This window comes from Pocillopora damicornis, chromosome 9, assembly GCF_964200805.1.
Source record: "Pocillopora damicornis chromosome 9, jaPocDami1.2, whole genome shotgun sequence".
Taxonomy (NCBI): domain Eukaryota; kingdom Metazoa; phylum Cnidaria; class Anthozoa; order Scleractinia; family Pocilloporidae; genus Pocillopora; species Pocillopora damicornis.
The window spans coordinates 3,894,180-3,914,649 of record NC_142678.1 but is presented as its reverse complement, the minus strand read 5'-3'; the positions used below and the strand labels follow the sequence as shown (position 1 = coordinate 3,914,649).

At 36.7% G+C, this 20,470-nt stretch overlaps 1 long non-coding RNA gene across 3 annotated transcripts; it reads left to right on the top strand.

The window, feature by feature from the left end:
* The first annotated feature begins 812 nt into the window (after positions 1 to 812).
* On the top strand, positions 813 to 15,830 carry LOC149039676 (uncharacterized). Of its 3 annotated transcripts, XR_016179988.1 has the most exons (5): positions 813 to 887; positions 5,264 to 5,332; positions 6,206 to 6,229; positions 11,966 to 11,986; positions 15,810 to 15,830. It is a non-coding gene; the product is annotated as an uncharacterized LOC149039676 (long non-coding RNA). The 3 variants fall into 3 exon arrangements; XR_016179986.1 differs by lacking the exons at positions 11,966 to 11,986; positions 15,810 to 15,830 and adding an exon at positions 7,431 to 8,259; XR_016179987.1 differs by lacking the exons at positions 813 to 887; positions 11,966 to 11,986; positions 15,810 to 15,830 and adding an exon at positions 7,431 to 8,259 and having other exon boundaries at positions 4,965 to 5,332.
* The last annotated feature ends 4,640 nt before the right edge of the window (positions 15,831 to 20,470 follow it).

The following is a 20,470-nucleotide window of genomic DNA, read 5'->3' as shown; positions in this document are numbered from 1 at the left end:
TTCACTAAAATACCTCGAAAAATTAAAACAGTTTCGCGGGTTATGCAAAAATCGAATGCTACTGGTACGTTTCATTATAATTCAAACTCTGTTTTCAAAAGGAATTCTCACCTTTATTGGTCCGTGGAGGTAATGCCGAGTTTCATTGCTTACGATGGTAAACGGTTTGCCAAAAATTTGGATCGGTACATTACCACCATTGTGTTCAAAGACGGGAGACGCTGCAAATGCATAATTTGAAAAAGTATTTCGGTATGCTAGATTACGCATTAAGAGTGTTTTCCAAGGGCTTTCCTATATATGAAATATTTTTAAATATTTCAACACTTTTACGCCCGGTGCGTGGCGTAAGTTTTTTACAAAATTGCGGCAAAAGATCAAATCTCTACAAGGCCCACACCGAACTGATAAAGGCAAAAAAATCATCTAAAAATAAAAGAAACTTCCTACCATTTTTCGAAAACTTCTTGCGATTTAACTCCTTTGAGTGTAAGGCCTTCTTTACAAAGCATGTGGAACTAATAAGAAGAAAACTCTCGAGCATATCCTCGAACTCGTCTCTTTTCCCGTCGAAATAACCCACGAAGTACTGGTTTTCAACAGAACAATTTTCAAGGTTCTCCTCAAGGAAGTCAATCTCCGATTTATTTAAAGAAGAATGATTAGTCGCCGCCATCATTACGCATTCTAGTGCCTTAATCAAAAATTGTCTTCAGTTTTTGGATGTCATCCTTTCGCGGGCTTTCGCAGTATTCGCGGGTTTCATAATTTCCCCACTGACCAAAATTACCGTGTACTCTTACGCTCCACGAATGCCTTCGATATAGCGTGACCCCCATCTTAAAGGCTGCGTCCCAGATATGAAATATTAATCAGGCGACGAAGAGGTATGTTAAACAGTTGTGGTAAGATGTTTTTACATGATGTAGGAATTTTCGTAGTATATTAAAATGTTACCATAAGCGGTTCCTAATGCTTACTCTGAAACGTCTTTTAGAAAAACAGAAGCAACATCGTGTTCGTAAGTCCGCACACTATTTCATTTGTTGGACTTTAGCCAATTCTGATTCACCGAGCTTATGGGCCTAAATTTCTCCAAATGGAGAAGTCAATCGAGATATATATTACTCACGTTTACCAGGCGAGCGATGAAAACGAACCGTGTGGCCGGGCGACATCATATTTCGTCATGATGCGACATTCAATGATCATTTGATGCTTCGACTTGTTGGTTCGCCATGATGTAGGACCCTTCCTCGATTAATTGAAATGTTACCCGAAGCGTTTCTTAATGTTGACTCTAAAGCAGGTTAAAACTGAAACAAGACAGTATTCGTAACATCAGACTGATTTGATGGATTGTGGCTCATTTTGAATCCGCCGAGCTGAGGGCCTAAATTTCTCCTTCAGGAACAAGCAATAACTGACCGAAATCTTTATCGCAATTACAATTCGCTTTAGTTCGCCAGGTATTAAAACGAGCCAGATGGCGATATTATATTTATTTGATAATTAATATCCACAGATTTACATGAGTGTCTCGAGGAGCCTCACTATTGCTGAATTATCTGTTTGTTCGTTCGCTTCGAGTGGTCAGAATCCTAGAGTTTTTACGCCGACGTTGTAACGTAAATATACAATTTAACAAGCAAGCAGGGAACATGAAATCGCTGTGTAATCACATTTAGAAAACGATGCATATCTTACCTTTTGCTTTAAAAAGGATTTGCTCTTAAAATGCGGTTGTGTTATTAATTCCGAGCAAGATATTTCTTTATCCGTAGACACGTATTTCCACTTTGGGATAGTTAAGGAATATCTGTCACGAGAAAAGTACCAATTGTGCTTACATCGTTCCAAATTAGACAGAATGAGGAAATCGATGGTTGTTATGAAATGAAAGCTGTATATATATATATATATATATATATATATATATATATATGCAGTTAGTTATATATATATATATATATATATATATATATATATATATATGGTGGAGAAACTGGATTAGCACCAATCATGTACGTGATGGGAATAAATATACTGAGTTATTTAGTCACCGGGAGGAAAAATAGGTCTTAGTAGTGTTCAGGTTTTGTAATTATTTCACAGCCGAGAGAACTACTCAATGATTCAGGGCATGTATCCCGTTTTTTCTTCCTTCGTTATACCTTCGGAGAGTTACAAATTAAAGTAGAGTAAAAATTCATTTCGAAACTTTTTTTTTTTGCGTGATATTTTCATGCATATTACATACGTAAATATGTAATTAGGGGTTTTTCCCGTGACCTTTCGCTTTTTATTGCATCATTTTAGTTCTTAGAAATACATTATTCCGGGTAAGAAGTTCTTAAAGAAATTCAATCCTTTTCGTATAAAAGTTTTGTCTATCTTTTTCTTTTATTTTATGAAAGCTAACGCTATTTTTTTTTCGTCAAGTTATGTTATTCTTAGTGCTTAATGAGCGGAACTGAACCGGCTCATTGTTACGATGCATCACAAATGTAAGAATTTATAGTTTAACCCTGATGTTTACATCAACGGCAAACAGTAAAACATCTACGATTTCACTCACTTTTCCAAAAACCCTACAAATGTCTTACGAAAAATAGCAGCAATGATCTTGCACACAACTAGTGAAAATTTAGTCATTTTGAATTATAAACGGCTGAAAAAAAAGGGCAAGAAATCTAACACTGATTATTTTGTTTGCCATATGGTCACACAACTTCTCCAAAACCTCAACCATCGTCAAAATGTCAACATGATAAGGGAATCATGGGTTTATTTTGTCGATCTACACTCTTGAAGCACCAAGTGAGCTTTATTTCTCGATTGAAGAATGAACGCTTCAGTGACATCGCTGTGGGGAAAATTTACATTTGATTTTATTTGAACTTGAACTGTGCATTTGACGCGTGACATTCTATTGGCCTCGCTTTTTTTTCCCTTTAGAACTTGAATATCAAGAATTAGCAAGGCTAGTAGATAATCGTGTTTCCTGTCATGTGATCGTATTATACATTGAATGTTTAGATAGACATATGATTGGGTTTGATTTAAAAGTTTGGTTGTATTTTCTGATTCTCGTCATTATCAAGTGGATAAGTACAAATTGAAATTTAGAACACATATTTAGGTAGCAAAGCACAACATGACAATTCCAATGTCCTTGCAATTCCAGTGCCATACACAACCAAAAGAAGTTAACAAATTAACTGAAATAATAGCATAAATCAGGCATTATGATAATATCTCAGCATCTGTTAACCTCGGAGAGCATACATTAAACGCATATTTTGGTTTGTTTTGTTTTTTTCGAAATCATCTCCTATACCTTGACCTTGATTATTCTGGATATCCAATAATTGTTCAGTATATGCTTGCTACTGAGGTATATTCTAAATAATTATAGATATCTAATATCCTGAATTTTTGTTTGCATACTCTTGTATTACTATGCTATTTATTAGTATGACTGGTATGCTAGGGTTAACCATTCCAGGCTGAAATCTAGAAAAACAAACAAGCTTAAAATTGAAACTGACACAGTATGGACAATAAAAACATATGGGCAGTTAAGATATTCGTACGGAAACTGGGATCTAGTTGGAAAAGTTTTACAGTTTTGTGAATTGAGGTAATCTTTTGATTTGATTCGAGTGTGGAATCAGTTCCCTTACCAGCGTCGTGGTGCTTAAAATGTACCAGGGTTGAAATAATAGACGCTAGTTCTTGTTACCTGTGTGTAACAAAGACATAGTCTAACGGTGGTCGAAATTCTTCAATAATTAAAAGTGTTAAGTAACTAAGGATTTGGTGGTCTAGCATAATTACAATGATCATATGCCTGCAACGGCGGTATAGTCTAAATAACTTTATAATAAAGTTCGGATATAACGCTCGCTGTCATTGGTTGAAAGAGCGTGCTCTATGAGAGTATAGAGCATAGAACTGAGCTCAAGCTGTCACGCCATCTGCCAATTGTACTATGTTCGACCTTTTCCGGGACTTCTTTTTAGCTTTTTCCCGATAATTGAAAGTGAAATTTCGGAACTGAAGCGAGCCGGCAAATAGCAACAGAAGAATCAAACAAAGGTTTGTAAACATACCATGCGCCGTAATTTACGTTATTTAAACGTGAGCAGATACGAAAATCCTCAAAGGAAAAACAAAATAAACATTCCGAGTTTTAAAGATTTTCACGCTCAGTTAGATTGCAAGCTTACGTACGGTAATAAAAATCAAACACAGCTAACATTCGTATAGTATATATAGTTCAGTGTTCAAAAACAAAACAGGACAAAACAGAAATGATGAAAAATATAGCCAAACTGGCATAATTGTTAAAATTCATACTAATCATAACGGTGTCTGAGCGAATATGATCATGCTAAGTTCATCGCGGCTCGCTCATCATGGCGATCTCCGGTCATCACAGTAAAGCAAGCCTCAGAAACTACATCGGCCGCCCTTCGAGTGAAAAAAAAAGGGCTTGCTCTGATATCCTTTCCGATACGTTGAGTGGCAATTCACATCGGTCACTGCAGCCGAGTTTTGCGGCGCTGTCATCACGAGCGATCTTCATGTTCCGGTGAATTCAGCTGTCTTTCATTCAAAAAACACTCGCCTTGAACAGCTTGTTTTCTATCTTGTCATGTGGAAAAAACTCGCGTGTTTTTATGAGCCATAATTCGGTTGAATTTCACTGAACATATCACTTCGAGATTCTGTATTAGAGACTTAAAAACTTCAGGCAAAAGTGTTAAATTCGACTTGCCGAACTATTTTGGTTTGTAAACTATCGTAGAATGTGAACTTTGATGGTTTTTGAACTTTGATGGTTTGACACTTTTGACAGCTTTAGTCTTGTACAGCCAATCAGATTATTTGAACCATTCTAACAAGGATTCTGATTGGCTTATTGTAGCGTGCTTTATGAGAATATAGAGCATGCTGACGACATTGTTGTTCGTATGACTTTAGACTGCTATGGTAAGATTAAACACTCTGAATTGAAAACTACAAAACAAACTTGAACTTAAAAACGAAACCGACTCAACATGGGAAATTTGGATATTCGTAGAGAAACTGGAACCTATTTGGCAAAGTCTGGTAGTTTTGAGACTGGAGGTTATTTTTTGATTCCAGCAATGTGGTAACTACAATTCGGTGCCATTTCAAAAATTTATGGCCAATTTTTTCTATATTTATGGCTAACACAATCATAATGTTACCACTCAAATTTGGCCTGTTTTAGGGCTTGAGATTTAGAGCAGAGAGAAGATGGGGTCGGAAATGTCAACTGATTCACATGATTCTGATGATGGTGAGTGACACAGGTTTTGGCTTAGGGTCTAGTTACAACTTCTAATTATTTTTGTCAGTCAGTTTTTTTGTCTTTTTTGTTTTTGGTTTTTTTTCTTTGTTTTTTTTTTTTGTAATTTATGGTTCAGAGATTGATTTGAGTGGCTTAGCGGCAAAGGAACTTAACTGCACAAGCCTTAAAGTAAACTGGAAATCTGGGTACCATCAAAAAGCACTAAACTGAGTGCAACTTCAAAAAAATTGACGTAAAGGTGTTTATTTACAGTGTATTTATAGTGTATATGGACAATTACTGAATTGGAGTAAATCGATAACAACAGTAGAAATTATTTTGTTTGATATTGTAAGATGAGTTCCTTAAGAACGAGAACTATCAGCCGAAAAACTTTACTTTATTCTCTTCTCTCTACTTAAAGTGCAATACATAGACGGCGCGCTGTCATCTGTGCTTTTCGATCCTCGTTATTATTTTGATTATTAGAATTTATCCCCTTATAGGTAGGCTTTGTTACTGATTGGCTGTTATGCTTTGTGATAGCAGGGATCCATAAAACCGGTAGTTTTAGGATGAGGTCCCTTGTGGATGGCTTTTTTTTTTTTTTTTTTTTTTTTTAATAATAACAACAATACAAAGTCTTTATGCATAGCCATATCATAGTTTATATACACTCACCAAGTTTGATTGGATGACTTGACTCTGGTGACTCTGCTGACTATTAATTCCTTTCCTTTTAAATACTGTCTACATCCTTTCAACGAACTCATACGTGACAATTCAGCTTTCTTGCGTAGTAGTGTTCTCATAAAATCAGTAGGGGGCTTGGATGTATTTTTATACTCGATGGTAATTCCTCTTTTTCTTTCTTCCTTTCAGCACGTAAGAAGAAGAAGCAGGAAGGTAATTATCTGTGCTAATAAATTACAGAAATCTTCATTATCGGTTCAAAGTCTTCCAGGTAGCACACGAGAGCCGAGATTGTACACAGTCCATACGGATTAATTTTTTCAGTTTTGTTTTATTTTCACTAATGGAATAAAAGAGGAAAGGTAACCATCCTGGCAATGGATCATAGAAATCCTCATAAGCACACAGCCTTATAAAGTTTTGTGTTATTTTCACCGAGGGAGAAAAAGTGCAGTAATTTTGCCTCTTAATAGCTAATAAACAGATAAAGTGGTAGTAGTAAATTGAAAGATAGATTCGAAACTTTAACATTAAGCTTTAAGAGCCTGTCCACGAGAGCACCAGGCATTCGTGCTACATGCCATCTCACCGATTTCAATGAAACTTTGCCAGTTTAAAGGGTCTACCCCAAAACTCAAAAAGACAAACCGGTTTCTGTTTTGGTTTTTTCCGGGGGAAGATAAACCACCCCCCCCCCCGGTTTTTCTTGGTTTTCACCAAGGAAATCGCTTCAAAATAGCTAAAATGTATGAAGCTCTCACTGCGACAATATTTAACCAATTACTCTGAGAGTTTGCACACATATTTTTCCATCCTTAGTTAATGTCCGCCGCAAGTATCAGTCAATTTGATTCACGGCTTGTCAATCAACAGAGACAAAGAAACGACTGTGTTTTTAGACTTTTCGATTCATCCAAATATTTGACAACTTTGAGGTCAAATATCTCCCCTTGCCAGAAAGCTACAACACTAATCTTGATTTCCCTTTATAACCCATCATTTCATCTCTGAAAATCATCAAAAAAATCTATGGGCGCTACCATATTTTTGTCTTGGATGCCTTTTAAAATCTGCGACTGTGACAAGTTTCTCTCAACTACACCTGTCACGCAATTCTTGCTTTAGGCGGTCACTTAACCAAATAAACCTACATTTTTTGGCTCTTTATACAAGATGATTGATCAAGAAAGGTGAAAAATGTGGAAAACGTTCGAGATTTTTTGTAGGAATGGAAAATTTCACGTTTAGAGAGATGCATGTGGGCGAAAAATCGATGAGAAAATAGTAGCGTTTCTTTCCCTTGTTGTTTATTACTTTGAAGATTTGCTAAAATCAGGAAATAGGGCTATTGTACAGAACAAAACATTCATTAGTCGATAATTTGATTGTTTATCATCATCATTGCTCATTTTAGGAGCTTTTAAAGTCACATGCTGCGTGTTGGTTGACATCACTACAAGTTCCAGTGTGCTACAACTTCGGCTTTTACAGACGAGAAATTCTGCGCTCTCGCTTGAGAGCAAATATCAATAGTTCTATCAGACTAAAAACTGTGCTTCTATCCCGAAAAGAAAATTAAAGTAGAGTTGTCGTTGTCACTTACCGCCATCGAACATTTCCATGCAGAACTCCGCTAAGCTAACATCTGTTGCGTGACCCGAAGACTCTCTTTAGGAATTATTCAAGCGCGTTTTTCATGCTGTCTGCTAGATAACAATTTCAGAATAATCTGCAGATCTCTATGATTATTTGCCTGCTTCGATCGTAAAATATCTGCATATTTTTTCAAGCATTCTATTACTACATATAAATCTACATCTCTCTAGATCGAGTGTTGCCGGCGTTTAGTTGCGTGACTTGCAAAATTTATTAAGAATGAGCCAGCAGTATTTTGACCAGTAGGCTTCCTGCAGATTTCCCTTGATGAAATCCCAAGACATAGTCAGTTGTTTTCGTGAGCAAAGACATTAAATATGAAAGAAAGTGAGATGCAATTGTCGTTATTTTTTTTTAGCTTAATAGCAGCTGTACCCTCTTCTGCAGTCTTCGTCTAAATTTTGCAAGGTCCCTCCTTATCTTCTGCCTTGTTCGGTCAGTTTCGACTTCTGAAGCTAGATCATCGGCATCGGCCTCTTCGTCCTCATTCATATTTACAGAGAGGGACCTCGTCAATAAACCAATTTTTGTTACGGCAGATAACCGGCTGAAGTATCGAGCGATTTGCTGCTCTATCAACCGGTCAGTCTTCGACAACATTTCTGGCTGGTGAAATCATGATTTGGGAAATCACATTAGAGGCGGTTGCCTTACAAGTTTCCTCCACTGTCCAGCACACGTCTACGAGATAATTCTTCGCTTTCCAAGAAAAGGTGGCTGTTTTTTGTGTTTTCCAAAGAGCCTATCCAAAGTCCACTTGGCTAATAAGGGATTGTTCGTCAGAATTTTACCTGAGGTCCGTCCTTGAACGTAGCCATCCCCTATAAAATGTCTATTTCCTCTAGATCTTATCGTAGGCGGATTCTTTTTTGTATCGTCTCGATACATTCTTCCTTTTAGCAAGAATATCTATCTTGTTCTGTCTGATACACCTACACTACATAGGATTAACAATGTCTATTGCGCTGTTGCGAGAAGGAGGAAAATATTACCGGAAGTGTAAACTCTTTAAGAGTTTCAGAGACGCTTCAGAGATGTCTATCGTCGGCTGTCACAAAAAATTGACCCCCACTTAAATTCACAGGGAATAAATTACAAACTTCTGGTTGAAAAAATTGGAACTCATTTGACCGATACGCCGGTTGTTTCAATTTTGCTTTTTCCTCGCGCTGTTATAAAACAGTTCATAAATTGACCAATAAATAAAATATTTTGAAATACCGTTCAGAATTTGCCTTTCCTTTTCTGAGTGCAAATCAAGGGTAGACAAAGTTTTTAAAACATTTAACAAGAATTTCATGGGGTTCACCTCGATAATTTTCGTCGGCCAGAGTCAAGACACGCCAAGCTTAGCGACATCGCTCTCGAGTAAAATAATTTTCCAAAGAATAAATGTGGCGAGCGTGAGGAAACGCACATTTTTTTTAATTATTGTGATCAAAGCCCAATGATGTACCTAAATAGGCAGTTACAGTATCAAACCATTGATTATGACAGGGTAAGCTAAATTTTTCTGTCGAGGTCGACGTGACTTCACATTAAAAGTGTTTTTGACGGAACAAACTAGTGAGCATCACCGCTCTGAGAAAGTAAAAACTTGTATTTATCTCCCACACGTTTCGTCTGACAAGAGTAGACTTCATCAAGGATTTTTTCAAATAGGGTAAATAAGCTTGCTCATGTACAAATAGTAAATAAGTTGTCTCGTTACTGTTGAAGCCAGTGGATAGAATTCGCTAGGTGCGCCCACGGTGTGATATACGCGTGATATTTTCCGAACGTTACATGTACGAGTACGTGATCCGTTTGAGGGTCACAGATTTAGTGTAAATATTTGACCCCTCAACATCACGTAATGTCTCTAGTTTACAGAGGATTTAGAACGTTTCAGTACATGGATTTGCGTTCTGCGGGTAGGCGTAATTGCCTTTGATTCTCAATTGATGTTGTCGCAAACACAGTTTCTGGGAGTCATGAAACAAAAAAATTATCAGGACCAAGTTTCATGTTCCAATGGAAATAGACAGCAAATAAAAACACATTCTCTTGAGAAATGAATTTATAAATAACAGGGTTTCTCTGAAACAAATAGTGATAGAAAAGGGTTTCAGTTCTGGTCAATATTGACTTTTCATAGCCTACTTCCAGATCTGAGGGAACGCGCTGAGGGAATAAAAAAATATAAATGTGTGATAATGCAAGGCAGAGAATAAAAATACAAATAAAGAAAAAGGAGCAAACATAGGAACCCGTGTTGCAGCGTGCAGATATCTTTTGAGCCAGACCTACAAACCTAAGCCCGACACCACCCAAAGAAACTTGAGAGAGTGTTGTATTTGAACTGGCACGCACGTGCACGCAGGAAAGGCCATGACAATCGGCGAAAATAATAGCAAATGTAGATGATATTTGAAGTAAAAAAAAAAGGAAAATAAGATAACAGAAGGATTAAGAACTTTCTAGAAGTGTCTTCTTGAAAAAAAAAAGATAAACAATTTTTGTTTCTCATGAAAGGTCACGCAGTCACGCTACAAATACTATTTCTACGTGGAATTTCTTGATGGTGGAAAGTGGAAAAAACATTTTCCAGTCTTATTTTCTAGAAACATGGCGCAGTTAATGAATTTTATGGGGCTGTTGATATTTCCTATCAAATAAGGGGGGCAGAGTTTCCCGTCATCCGCGGTATGGAAAAGCCGAAGTTGTTACACACAGGAACTTGTACTTCAACAAGCACGCGACATGACTTTAAAATCTCCTCTCCTGTTACATTTTCCTTATTATTTGAGCGATAATGATAATAGACGATCAAATTATAGGATAATGAATGTTTTGTTCTGTACAATAGCCCTATTTCCTGATTTTAGCAAATCCTCAAAGTAATAAACGACATGGGAAAGAAACGCCACGATTTACTCCTCGATTTTTCGCCCAAATGCATCTCTCTAAACGTGAAATTTTCCATTCCTACAAAAAATCTCGAACGTTTTCCACATTTTTCACCTTTCTTGATCAATCATCTTGTATAAAGAGCCAAAAAATGTAGGTTTATTTGGTTAAGTGACCGCCTAAAGCAAGAATTGCGTGACAGGTGTAGTTGAGAGAAACTTGTCACAGTCGCAGATTTTAAAAGGCATCCAAGACAAAAATACGATAGCGCCCAAAGATTTTTTTGATGATTTTCAGAGATGAAATGATGGGTTATAAAGGGAAATCAAGATTAGTGTTGTAGCTTTCTGGCAAGGGGAGATCAAAGTTGTCAAATATTTGGATGAATCGAAAAGTCTAAAAACACAGTCGTTTCTTTACCTCTGTTGATTATCAAGCCGTCAATCAAATTGACTGATACTTGCGGCGGACATTAACTAAGGATGGAAAAATATGTGTGCAAACCCTCAGAGTAATTGGTTAAATACCATCGCAGTGAGAGCTTCATACATTTTACCTATTTATCTGTGTTTGCATGCATGGCCTCCTTGTGATTCATACAATAACTTGCCTTTACAGACTCTGCCGAATTTATCAGCTCCTTCCTTTTACACTTTGCCGGTCTGTATCTCTTCTAAGCGACAATTTAGCTCTCTTATCTAGGAGCGTTCCCGTAAACTCAGGACGGGCCTGGATGAACTTCTATGTCGTAATTTCTCCTTTTGTTTCCTTTTCAAACATGTCTGATTTTAAGACGATATGAAAGGGAATTACCTGTGCCAATAAATCATAGAAATATTCATTGACAGTGAGTTTGTTTGAAAGCTTCTAAAAAGTCACAGAAATATCCAGAATGATGGTAACCATCTAAAATCGCATAATACTAAACACTTTTAGCACGTAGGCTACAAAAACAATTTAAGGTAATATGTGCGTATCAAATTTCCAAGTGCATTTGTTCACAAACGTTCTCAAATTTTGATGCTACGAACCAAACCTTTGCTCTCCTGACCAAGGGAGACTCTATTTTTTCCCTTCGTAAATTTTGTGATCCAAGGTTTTTTTTTTCTTGTAAATGTACGGATGGTTTTATCTAGAAAGATAACGTAGTTACCGTTTTACTCTTTATAAAAGTCTTTATGCAAAGCCCTATAATGGTTTATGTACGCTTACCAAGTTTGATTGGATAACTTGACTCTGCTGACTATTAATTCCTTCCCTTTTAAACATGTTCCACATGCTCTCAATGAACTTATACGTGACAACTCAGCGCTATTGTGTAGTAGTGTTCTCATAAAATCAGCTTAAGCTCGGATGTATTTCTATAACCGATGGTAATTCCTTCTTGTTTTTTTCTTCTTTCAGACTCTAAGAAGAAGAAAGAAGGTAATTATCTGTGCTAATAAATTATAGAAATCTTCATTATCGGCTCAAAGTCTTCCAAGTAGCACACGGAAGCAGAGATTGTAAAAAGTCTGTATGGTGAAATTATAAGATCCTCGCAGCTAAGAACACTACTGAAACGAGTAGGACCTGAAAAAAATTCAAGCCCGTACGGGATTTGAACCCATGACCTCTCTTTTCAGCCCGTAGGAAGTGGTTGGAAGGTAATTATCTGTGTTAATAAATTATAGAAATCTTCATTATCGGCGCATTTAATTGGAGTGAGTCGATAACAAAAATAGAAATTCTTTTGTTTAATTTTATAGGATGAGTTTGTTATGAACGAGAACTATAAGTAGAACAACTTTATCCTCTAGTTGAAGTGCAATACATGAAAAAAACAAAACTAAACTAAACTAAATAAACATACCGAACAAAAAAGCAAACAAACAGAACACGTTTTTTTTTTCTTGTCTTGAAAATTGGAAATCACTTCTCAGGCTCGTGAGAGGTTTGCGCTATACGTGCGCACGCTTTTATTTCCACGATTAGGAGTATTTTTCTGTTTGTGCAGGATTTATGCCTCTTAACAGCTTTTAAACGAATAGAGTAGCAATAAATTGAAAGATAAATTCGAAACTTTCCTGATAAGCTTTAAGCCGAATGCACTACGATGAAATATCTATTCAGTTGAAATGCCGTATTTTATCAGCTTACTTAGGAGCTAAAGGTCTTTTACAGCTATTCGATGTGCAATATTTCCTTGGTAGACAATTCTAACTTTTTTTAGCGAGCATTACATGTAACGGAAATAAAATGCTGCGATCAGTGACTTAAGTCCCTCAGGGTTATGAAAACGGGATATTGATATGGTACAAGTTACTCAACCCACTCTCCCTCCACCCCCCCCCCCCCCCCACCCCACTTCTTTTAAGTGCTTATCCTTTTATGGATAGCCTCCATCCTTTTATGAGTATCTTTCCAATTTGTGATATGCGTTCACGAATTTGAAATCGACGAAGTGACTATGTTGACTTTGTAAACTTGTGTTTATTTTCAGCTTACTTAGGAACTAGATCTCTAAAAACTTTTCAATCGTTAGTTATTTTGATTTTGAACTATTTAAACTTTAGTTTTTGAAGAGTATTTTACGTGAAATTACAAGTGATCAGTAGTTTTACCTTCAAATGTTACTGACTTGAAATACGCTCAGTGATTTCAGTCTCCCAAGCCTTTTAAAAAGTGAGCGGTGAAAGTGACTCACCCTACCCCTCTCTGTCTTTGCATGCATGGCATCCTTGCGATTCGTACAATAACTTGGCTTTACAGACTCTACCGACTTTATTAGTTCCTCTCCTTTACACCATGCCGGTCTGTATCTCTTCTAAGCGATAATTTAGCTCTCTTATCTAGGAGTGTTCTCGTAAACTCAGCACGGGCCTGGATGAACTTTCATGTCGTAATTTCTCATTTTGTTTTCTTTTCAAGCATGTCTGATTTTAGACGATATGAAAGGTAATTACCTGTGCTAATAAATCATAGAAATCTTCATTGTTACAAATTCTTCCAAGTAGCAAACTAAAGCCGGCATTGTTTATAATCGATATGGATCCAAATTGGATACCAACAACTCCAATTTTTTGGTAAAATACTATATTTATTAAGTGAAAAGGGTAAAGCGTAGCTTATAAGAGGTGTAACACGACCATGAAAACTAACCTACCCATAGCCGTTTGTTTGATTGTTTATTTTTTTATGAGTGTATGCGCGGTTTTTACCTAATTTGATGTGCAAATATATTATGTTTCCTTTGAGGGTTTACCGGAAACGTCTGAGGAGGGGCTAACGCTCGAGTTATCAGCCTTTGTAACTCTTTACTGTGGCCAATTCGAAACATCAACTTAGTTGATTCAAAGGAAAACATACTTCTTTTATATCCTCTACCGACCCTGCACCACAATAGTTTTTGGAAACTTGCCCCCCTTTACTTTAATGCTTAGTTCAGTTAATAAATGTATCCTCTTAGTATTACAGTGCTTTCAATAAGATTTGAATTACGTGGTTACCTCAATAAAGTACCCGCCGGAGGATGATGCGAAAAATGATTTCCTTCTGGTTGGCCCATCAGTCCCAATTAGAACAAACTGACTTCAAACGAAGTTTTCGGTGTTAAACTTCAGCAAAAAATCATTAAATGTTAGTCCCCTTTGTAAGAATTGTTTATCTGATCGTTTTATATCTGATCAAAATCTTACACTGGCTGACATGAAAACCTGCTGCCTGAGCTTCACAAAAAGGTCCTCTGAAAGGACACAGAGTTACTGGTTACCGAAATTGAAGTCAGTATGTTTTCGGTAACGCAGACTCTTTTCTCCGCTTTTTGCTGGAAATGAGTGAAAGTAGTCCAAAAAGACTCTTTAAGATCGCGAGGTGTTTTAGGTCTCACCTTGTGAGTTTGTTTGAAAGCTTCTAAAAAGTCACAGAAATATCAAGAATGATGGTAACCATCCAAAATCGCATATTGCTAAACACTTTTAGCACGCAGGCTCCAAAAACAGTTTAAGGTAATATCACATGCGTATCAAATTTCCAAGTGCATTTGTTCACAAACGTTCTCATATTTTGATGCTACGAACCAAACCTTTGCTCTCCTGGCCAAAGGAGATTCTATTTTTTCCCTTCGTACATCACTTTTTGACTCACAGTTGCTTAATGTTTACGGAGTTTTCTTCTGCTAGCAACTGGAAACAAACCTCTCAGTGTCCTGCCTCGAGGCGAAGAACAAATTTTTTGTGATCCAAGTTTTTTTCCTTTTTTTTCACAGGGTGAAATTAGAGATATTTTTCAATTTTGTTTAATTTTCACAGCCTTATAGGCTGTGAACTAAACGAAAAACAAAAGTAGGGACGGTTTTATCTAGAAAGATAATGTATTTAGCGTTTGTCTTGTAAAATTCTTTATGCATAGCTCTATTTTGTTTTATTTTCACTGATGGAGTGAAAGAGGGAAGGTAACCATCCTGGTAATGGATCATAGAAATCTTTATTATCACACAGCCTGTGCACTAAACGAGAAACAAAAGTAGGGATGGTTTTATCTAGGAAGATAACGTAGTTAACGTTGCTCTATTTGTACAATGACCTCCCCATTTGTGTACGTTTGTCTCCGGCATGTGGCATAACAGCTTTTCTCATGTTCTCCCAACATCTCCCACGTGGTTTATTGCGGCGGTAAACAGTTACTTTTATGCGTGACCGGTTATACGCTTCACCTTTCCGTTACTTCCAATTGGCATAGAAGTTAAATATTGACAGTTATCACAGATTAAGAGTTATCGCGGTTCCTTTCATGCCATGGTTCTTCCTCAGAGCTAGCTGTTTTCAAAGGGAAATGAAATTTCGCATAAGAATGTTGTTATATCTTTTTGATTGTGGAAGTTTTCGGCAGGACCATGGTAAATCAAAATTTACAATATATATTTTCCTGTATAACGTACGTATATTGTACTAGGAACTTAAAAATGTAAGAGTTGCCTTTTACCTGACTGGAAAAAATGCGGTTATTCCGAAATTAGGGCATAAATTAGGCGCTGTGCAATATCTCAGCGCTTGCAAAAGAAGCGCATTTAACTGGGTTAACTCGCGTCGGGGTAATTCTAAACGTTTTAAATCGTGTGTATGGATGTTTTTTCCAATTTTAATTGAAACAACTCAATACCAACAATTGAAATTATTTTGTTCAAGATTATCTTCAACAAAATAAGGATGGGTTTTTTGAGAACGAGAACTACAAGTCTCTAACAATTAAAATTTTCTTTCCATTTTAGGGCGGCCGATTTTATCTCCAGGTAAGTTATATATTACCGTTTAAATAATTTTAATCTTAAAGTTTTTCACTATTCACACTGTGCATTACACGGTGGATATGTCTGTTTGCTTTAGGTAGAGCAAATATACTCGATCAGTAGGATATTCACTTTCATTTTCTTGATTGTCTTTTAACAAATTTTATTTAATTTTACTTATTTAAGCATCTTAGTGTAATTTTATCAGACAGCGACAGATTGACAACAACAACAAAACAGGGTGGAAATAACGAGTGTGTGCGCGGTTTTTACGGATGGTTGTATGCGCGATTTTTCCTAATTAAATGTGCAATTTTTCTTATGTTTGAGGGTTTACCAGAAACGTCTGAGGAGGGCCTAACGCTCGAGTTGTCGGTCTTTGAATCTCTTTACGGTGGCCAATTCGAATTATCAACAAAGTTGACTAAAAGGAAATTATTTTGTTATACTGAAGAACCATAGTAGTTTTCAGAAATTTGCTCCTCTTTACTTTGACGTTTAGTTCAGTTAATAAATATTGCCTCTAAGTAACAGTGCTTTCAATAAGATTTGAGGTGCGTGGCTGCCTCGCTAAAGCACCCGACGGAGAATAACATGAAAAACAATTTCCCTCTCGTTGGCCCATAAGCTCCACAAGTTTTATTTAATGGGAAAACCACAGGATTATCCTATTATTCTCGTCTACAGAAGTACATTATTACTGATGCATTCTAAAAAGTCACTTGCTCATGTTTTGGCTAACCAGTAACCATAAGAACACGTTCTTCTTCGCTTTCTACGGCAACTGCAGGTTTTTTTGTTTTATAAATCAACAGTACGTCAGACCCCAAAGTGTTCAATGGCTGTCTTTGTTTCTGTCTTTGTAGTCCTCGGTTAGGCGTTTCATAAAAACTTAACATCTGTGCAAAAAAATTCCGAATGTGATTTATGTGACGTCTTATGACGCGATATTTTAACAGTTTTGAGTTTCAAGTTTGTTTTTATCATTAGAAGTCGAGAAGAACTGCTGGTGTTTTACGTGTCCAAAATTATTTGATGTCTGAGGCTAGCACAAAGTTACCAGTGAAAATTATTTTAAGTAATCGACAATGTGTACTCCTTCTTCACGTAAAACATTCAAAACGTGCAGAACATGCAGAAACAGGAAAATTCCGGAGAAAGAACAAATCTAACAAACTAAGACCACGGAATTTGAAAAATAAAGGTGACTACTCCAATAATGAATTGACGATAATTTTCTGTGTTGTTGATTTCTCATTCGACTTGGACGTGTCAAAGTCCGGTGGAGTATACCCAGCGATTCACAAATTCGGGTGCCGGGTCTTACTGCAGTAGTTAAACAGCCAATCAACGAATGCAGTAGCAGTAGATTGAAAGATTAATTGGAAACTTTCAAGAAGAGAACTTACCCAAGTGCTATGAGAAAAAAAAATTTTAATTCAATTGAAATCCAGGAAATGAGTATACTTTCCGCTTCCTGTAGTTTTTTCAGTTCCAAGAGATGCATTATTCCGGGTAAGCAGTTCTTGAAGAAATTTCATTTCATATGAAAGTTATTTCCGGCCTTTTTATTTTCTTTTTTTTATGAAAGCTAATGATATTTTTTCGTCAAATTTTGTTATACTTAGTGCGCAATTACCGGAACTGATCCTCGTTACGTTGCATCACACTGAATGCAGGAGTTTATAGTTTAACCCTGGTGTTTACATCAACAGGAAACGGCAAAACACTTCCGATTTCACTCACCTACCCAAAAGACCAACTAAAGACGTCTTCAGAAGAGTGATCAATGTCCTTGCACACGACTAGTGATAATTTTGTCATTTTAAAACATAAACGGCTGAAAGGAAATTGCGACAAGTCTGACACTGGTCATATTCATTTGCCATATGGTCATACGTAACTTTTCCAAAGCGCAACAGTCGTCAAAATATAAAAATGATAAGGCCATTGGATTATTTTGTTGATCTATACTCTTAAAGCACCTATTAAGCTTTACTTCTCGATTGAAGGTTGAACGCTCTAGTGATAGCGCCGCAAGGAAAATTTAAATTTGATATGTTTGGACTAGAACTGTGCATTGGATGCGGAACAGTCGATGGGCCTCGCTTCTGTTTTTCCTTTTGAATATTAAGAATTGGCAAGTTTAGAAAGAAGTCCTGTTTCTTGTGATGTGATCGTATCATACACTGAATGCATGAACTAGACATATGATGGAGTTTGAATTAAAAGTCTCGCTGTATCTTATTTTCGCCATTATCAAGTGGATAAGTATAAAATGGAATTTAGAACATATACTTAGGTAGTAAAGCACTATAAGAATTTACTGAAAAGCAAAGAAAGTACGATTTACTATTTCTCAGGCAAAGCACCTGGTCATGTGCAGCTTACATAGTGATATATGTTCTTTAAAGGACACACAACACCTAGAAGCTGCCTGAACAGTTATAGATGGTGGACAATTTGCTAGAATTTGCTGAATATAGGAAATGGAGAAGTGCAGAATATCCAAGATTAAAAGCATTGGAAACAAGGCATCATCCCCCACCCACTAGGGGGTGAGAAAAGAACACGAAAGGCATCGGTCATTCGGGTGATAAAACCAATTTTATGTAGCAGCTACAACGTGATTTCATTATATGCTGTGTAACTGAAATTTGTCATGTAACTTGGTTGCAAGCCCTCTCTGCTGTGAATTACACCACATGCGAGTCCCTCTTTACTTGCGCAGTCAGCTGGGCGTTCCAGATAAAACCGGTGGCGTCTCGTGAACCCCAGAAAGCGACGTAAACTTTCTGGAGTTCGTGCATCGCTGGGAGAAATCTGTTTTTTCTTCTCACAGATTTCTATTGACCTTTTTAATATTGACGCTCATTGGATCGCTTTCCGGTTAAACTTTTTGGAACACGGCAAATAAACGCATGGACTAGAAGTGTAATAAACGGGAAATTACAACACCTGTTGAAGAGCATGGGGTGGAAGGTAGCTAGGAAAAGAAAAATTCAATGAATTTAAAAGACTTTGCGTTTTTACTTTCTAACTCGCGGAATTGGTTTCCAACAACTTGAAGTAACTAGGGATTCGGTAGGCCAACATGATTACATTGATTATATGCCTGCAACGAAGGTTTAGTCTCTATAACTATAGATATCTAATTGATTCATATGATTGTGATTAACACAGGTTTTCGAGCAAGTAAGAGCTTTTGGCTAAAGGTCTGGTAACAACTTTTAATTATTTTGGTCAGGTAGATTTTTTTTTAAAGTTTATGGTTTAGAGACTGATTCGAGTGGTTTAGCGGCAAAGAAACTCGCGCATTAGCCGTAAAGTAAACTGGAAATCTGAATACCATCAAAGGGCACGAAGCTGAGTGGAACTTTAAAACAAATAAAAATCCACAGGACGAAATCGCATGTTTCCGTATTTCTGAAACGTGGCGGAAACATGCAACTCCATGTTTCCGTTATGTTTACGTAAAAGTGGTCCGGTTCCGTTGTATACGCAGCAACGGAAACGCGAGAAAACGTCACGAAACCGGTAACGGAAACACAGGTTATCCGTCGTGTTTCCGGAACGGTTTAACATGTTTCTGCCACGTTTCCGTTTACGGATTCTTGCAATTTCGTCCTGTGATCATAATAACTTGAAGGTGTTTATTTACAGTTTTTATGGTTTTATTATTTATTCACTTAATATAGCACCTTGTAACATAAAAATGATCAAAAGCGCTTTACATGAATTTAAAAATATACATAAAAACACAGTAACAATGATGAATTGTAAGAAATATTTATAAAACCTTATGCTAAATAATTATACATAATTGACCATCCCAGGGAAAAGTTATTTGTCGTAAGCTAAATTAAAAGATGTGACTTAAGTTTTTTCTTAAAAATGCTGAGTGATGTTATTTCCCGAACATTTGCTGGAAGGCTGAGTTCCACATTGTGGGGGCAGAAGCATAAAATGAACGAGCTCCTAATGTAACAACATGCGCCCCCTGGGACGGTTCAAAATTAATGAAGAATTCGATCTATGGAAATAAACAGAACACGACTTAATAGACATTAAGTTACTAATGTAGCTAGGTGAAATCATTAAGAAATCTTTGCTTCAAATAATTACGATTCGCTCCTTTAGCGCCAAGGGTTTAAAAAGAACCGTACTGTAGCTTGGTATACTGAATTCTAAGTGAGAAGCTATAAATTGAATCCCAGTGACTGAGAGAGAAATCTTGCCACATTACTCATGCCAGAATGGACTGGTGTAAATTGAATTTCGCAAATGACTAAGCTATTCCATCTCAACTGATCCGTTTAAAGCGTTACCTTCTCTAACGGTTTCTAGCGCTAGGTATTTCGAACGTCTTGGCGCTTTATTTTCACGTTGTATATATATGTTTTTACTACGAATTCTTTGTTTTCCTGGGGTAAATAAATCTGATGATGGACATGTCAGATCTCACAACCTTACGTTGAATCGTGTATTAAATATGATTGGTTAACGGCAACTCTTAATTGCTTGAGAGAGACAACAGCGGCAAAAATCGTTTATCTTTTTTCTTCGCTTTTTTTCTTTTTTTCCCACATAAAATTTCATATTATCTGTTTAAATTAAGGGGGAGGGGAGGGTGGGCAATGGCG